The sequence below is a fragment of the Myotis lucifugus genome, unplaced genomic scaffold (genome assembly GCF_000147115.1).
Source record: "Myotis lucifugus unplaced genomic scaffold, Myoluc2.0 scaffold_2969, whole genome shotgun sequence".
Classification (NCBI taxonomy): domain Eukaryota; kingdom Metazoa; phylum Chordata; class Mammalia; order Chiroptera; family Vespertilionidae; genus Myotis; species Myotis lucifugus.
In genome coordinates, this window is record NW_005874017.1 from 3,336 (window position 1) to 8,419 (window position 5,084).

At 55.3% G+C, this 5,084-nt stretch overlaps 1 pseudogene; it reads right to left on the bottom strand.

Moving 5' to 3' along the window:
- Positions 1–1,341: 1,341 nt before the first annotated feature.
- On the bottom strand, positions 1,342–4,945 carry LOC102419696 (annotated as a pseudogene).
- Between the last annotated feature and the right edge of the window lie 139 nt (positions 4,946–5,084).

Here is a 5,084-nt window from a genome sequence, read left to right on the forward strand (position 1 = left end):
TATCAGGTCTTCCTTCTGGCTCTGTGTCCTACTGACTCAGTCCCCTCCTACTGCTTTGGCCACAAGCCTATGACTGTCCTTATTCTCTGTCCCTCCAAAGTCTCTAAACTAAAGGACTCAGTCCCAGTCCCTCACAGTCCTGTGTGAGGTTGTGACGGGGGGTGGGGGGGGGGGTTCGGACCTGTGAGCAGAAGCCTGTGATAAGAGACCTGGGAGCCTCCGTTGCCTGTAAGGCCGTGTGCAGGATGCCCAGCTGTCAGGGGCTCGCTCAGCATGATTCAGGCTCCACAGAGACACGGCAGGACAGACAGCTGATGCCTGCACTGCATCCTGCCTAGCCCCAGGTCCTGGGAAGGGCAGAGGGATCCTGTCTGCAGGGAAGCCCCTCCCTCCAGCGTCCTCTCCCGGGATTGGAATTGGAAAGGCCTGAGGACTCAGTAATCCCTGGCCCTCCCCTAGCCAACCGTCCACTTCAATTGCTCTTCCCAATAGTGACCCTGAGCCTTTCTCTTCTCCTATTGCATGGGCTGTCATTTCAACACAGCACTACTCTCAGCACATCCTTGGTCGATGCGTTTAGGCCCTCGGGTTTGAGATTTCACTCCTATAAATATTGCTGACTATACGTGGCCAGTGGCAATTAGTGTGACCACTGCCCTCCCATGAGGTACCTACAGAAGAGAAAGGCTTTGTCACTTTTTTAGGTGTTTATTGAACTATTAGGACTTCATGAAACACTTACAGAGGAAAAAACATTGTGTGGAATATTCTTAATCTTTCATGTTATTGCTTTGGACTTATAATCAATGTAAATAATTAATTTTCTAAATATAAAAATGATACTGATAGTAATGAATACAATATTACTGTTGTGTATTTAGAACATATCATAGATTTTAAATGAAAAGTAAATCAATCAGATTTTTAAAAAATTCCTTATGAGCTCATTCGTTGCTTTTTACTGGATTCTTTGGAACAAGTTGGAGATGGCGGCACGTGATGCGTTTTCATTTCTTGAAGAAAGTGTTTTATTCCTCGTTCACTAGATGACACCCGACTTTGTTAGAGAGATTGAGTCCGTCCTTCAGTTTCCCTGATTCTGGATGGAGAAGGAGGAGGTGGAGGGAGCAGGGAGTGAGGCAGGTGGGAAGGTGAACAGAGCAGAGTCTGGGGCAGTCACAGGAGGGGAAGGAAAAGGGGCGCAGGAGGGGAGAAAGCAGAGGGACTGTGAGACCTGAGGGGAGGGATGGAGCTGGGGCCCAGGAGGAAGCAGGTGACCCAGAGGCAGAGACAGGCCCAGGGAGAGAAGGGGAGGGGGGAGCAGGAGGGAGGAACCTCAACCTGAGAATGTCCTTCAGCTCCTGAGATTTGGTTTCAATGTGTTCTACCAGGTTAGGCCAGGGCCTGAACGGCTGGCCCTGGTTGTCCACGAAGGTGTCCCAGCAGTGCTGGTGCTCTATGGGAACAGGGAGGGAAAGGTGAGCTCCTTCTAGAGCAGGGAGGGCCCAGGTCTCTGACTCTAGGGACACACCCTCCCCATCAGAATCTCCCTGCCCCCTTTCTCTCTCCTCCCAAGGCACTGAGTTCATCCCTCAAATTCTTTCTTCCACTGGAATCTGAGGCAGCCCCTCCCCTTCTACCAAGAAGGACCTGGGTCCTGATGGCACAGGGACCCACCTCCCCCCTTCCCAGGACCCCCTCTCTCCCCTGAACTCTCTCCTCCAGGAGACTCCATCCTCTCCAGATCCAGCAGCCCCCCTGCAGGCACCTGACAGGCTTCCCCACCTGGATTCTCCTCCTGCCCCCTCTGTGTGGCCATTTCCCAGCCTCTCTGCCCGCCCACCTCCCACCCTCAGGAGTCCCTGCTGACCTTTGAGGGTCATGATGGCGAGTTGGGCCCCAGCGTCCCGCAGGTTGCGCAGCCCATCCTGATAGCCACGGGATTTGGTATGGATGCGAGCAGGGAAGATGCGCAGTGTCACGTGGCTGTTCTCATCCAGGAATTCCACCAGTTTCGGGGCACAGTTAGGGCAGGGGCTCCAGGACATGTACCAGTGAGTCTGTACTGCTTCCCCTCATCCAGGTCCCAATCAGAGACCCCACGCAGGAAGCACAACTCTGCATGACGGAGTACCTGAGCACAGAGGGGGGAGAGGAGAGACCTGTCACTTGCTGTGAACAGGGGTGGGTGGGACCAGCCAGAGGCAGGTGAGGCTCTGGCCTCCAGCACAGAATTGAAGGGGCACAGCTCAGCGTCAGGATGAACGCTATTTCAATGCAGGATCTACACGGTCCAAGGGAAGGCGACTCATGAATCACATAATATCAGCATCTACAAAGGGCAGATCAGCAGTGAGGACTTTTCTACATCAGCAAACCATGGCTCCCATGGATCTCTAACTGATCAGTCTTCACTTACCCTGTCGATATTCCATTCACCATGGAATTTGCATTATTTTTGATTTTTTAAAGTTTTGCATTAAATATGGTTCTTTTTTCAAATCCTCACCTGGGGAGATTTTTTCCATTGTTCTTTAGAGAAAGGGTGGAGGGATGGAGGAGGGGGCAGAGAGAGAGAAACATCAATGTGGGAGAGACACATACACTGGTTGCCTACCCCACGCTCCAAGACTCAGGGCCAGGGATCAAAGCTGCAACTGAGATAAGTGCCCTTGACCTGGAATCCCACCCCTGGCCCCTTGGCTATTCAGGCTGTCGCTCTAACCACTGAGAACACAGATCTGGGCTCCATGTGATTCACCTTGGTACAGAGTTCCCAGAGAGCCTCTATTTGTGCCCAAAGCCTATGCCTTCAGGAGCTGCCCCTAGTCAGGCCCTGCAGGGAGACAAAGAACTGAGGGCAGCCAGCCGGTGTGGCTCAGTGGGTTGAGCAGGGACCCAGCCACAAACAGGTCACAGGTTCCTGGTCAGGGCCCAGGCCCAGGTTGCAAGCTTGATTCTCAGGAGGAGGTGTGCAGGAGGCAGCCAACCAATGATTCTCTCTCATCACTGATGTTTCTATCTCTCTCTCCCTTTCTCTCTGGAATCAATAAAATTCTTATCAATAAATAAATATAAATAAATAAATAGCTGAGGACAGAAGGAGGAGGCAGCTGAGCCCCAAGGTCCTGGGCCTGATGCCACAGGGCTGGGTGCTTCCTCCAGGCAGGGGCGCTCTCCCTCTGCTCCCCTACCTCCAGCTCCCGCCTGTGCACCAACACCTCCACAGGCTTCTACTCTGGGCTTCCCCCTATGCTGAGCCCAAGGGTGACACAACTCTGCGGGAAGAAGGGGTGAGGGCACCGAGGCAGAGGTGCGGGAGACACGGGATGAGCATCGCTGCTGGGCTCACAGGATTATGGAGATTAGCCCACCCGCCCAGGGAAGGGTTTTTAACCAGGGGCTCAGGGAGGAGGAAGAAGTCAGGCCCACGGAGCTAGCACAGAGCCCTGGTGGCAGAGGATGGTACCTGGGGACCCAGGAGGCGTCCTGGGCTACGTGCAGCTGGCAGTGCACTTGTGGGGACAGCATCCTACCAGGCATGGAACCTTTCCCCCGAGTGTCCCGGGGCCCTGCCTGCTGTGCTCGCTCACCTCGTTGCGCAGGAAGCCCTCGTGCTCCTTCGCTGGGACCCAGGCGTCGCCCTCCCGGACCTCCACCTCGTAGCACAGGTATGTTTCTTTCGCCCATGTGATACCAAAATTCCACTCGAAGGTGGTTGGATCCATCAGGGGTCTGTGGGCACAGGCAGGAGGAAACGAAGGAATGGGTGTCTCTGGGGATCACCCCATTCTCCTCTCCTCTGCACCACATCCCTGTTAGACCCGTAGAGGAGGTACGTCCACTCACTTAGCTTGGGTCACCTAACCTCCCTCTGACCCCTTCGGGATTCATGGGGGAGTCAGCTTCCTCATTTTGTCAGGGTCCCCCCGGGAGCAGTGCAGGGGCTCAGAGCTGTGACGAGGCCTCTCCTGGCATCACCACCCTGCCCTTGTCCCGCTGACCCAGCCCTGCCAGGTGCAGCCCAGTGGCGCTGTTTCCTCTGCTCTTCTGGGTTAACCTGAGCCACATGGTGCATCAGGGGAAAGGGTGGCCCCATCGGGGAAAAGAGATGCCAAACTAATCTTCCCAAATAACTCATGACATTTCCCTTCTCATCATGAAAACAATCATGTCCTTTACAAAGACAAAAACATAAACCTGAACATGACCTCCTAGGGCCTCAGTTGAGAGCAGAAAGAATAGATTTCCTGGGAGACAGAGAGAGTGGAGAAACAGGGACCCTCAAGGGCGACTCCCAGAGTCTAGGCGGGGGCATATGGGAGGCGTGTAGGTCTGGCCAACTGGCATCAGCTGTGGGTTCCTGGACATAGAAGGGCCATCAGGAGGGACAGGAGAAGCAGGAGGTTTTCTGGGGAGAAGGCACGTCCCTTAGGGAGCCAGGAAGAGGGGCTCAGAAGCAGGGCTGCTCCAGGGGCGGGTGGTACCTGCCAGTTGGTGCTGGGTTGTCCTCTATGTCTCAGATCCTTCACCTTCTCTGCTGGTCACGGCCCGTCCTCCTCCTGTGATGCTTTCAAGGACCGAGGTGCCTTATATGCCATCAGAGCACCTGAAAACTGCTGAGCTGGCCCTGCTGAGCCCCACCCCTTCCCTAAACTCAGGCCACTCATGCCACCCACATGGCATCATATGAGAGGGAACTTTTCTGCCCAAATGTCTCATCCTGTGCCCTCAGGGGCAAGTTATGTGTTGATTTCTCTGTTTTGACAAAGGCCCTCCCTGGACTGACCTGGGTCAGTGATGTCCCAGGAGGTGGGGTCACCCTGGGCAGCACGGCACAGCCAGGCAGGAGGCGAGAGCGCAGGTGAGAGGACAGGTGCTCCTACCTGAGGAGGGTCCGGGCACAGGACACGGAGCCCCCACAGGACAGGCCCCGGGTGCCCATCCTCTGACTCTCCCGCGGCTCGCCAGTGCAGGGCACTGCTCGGCCGGGCCCAGTGCAGGGACCTGTGGGGCTGAGTCCAGGAGGGAGACTCTGACCTGAGAGGAAGGGGCAGGGCAGGACCAACAGGAGCTGAGCTTCC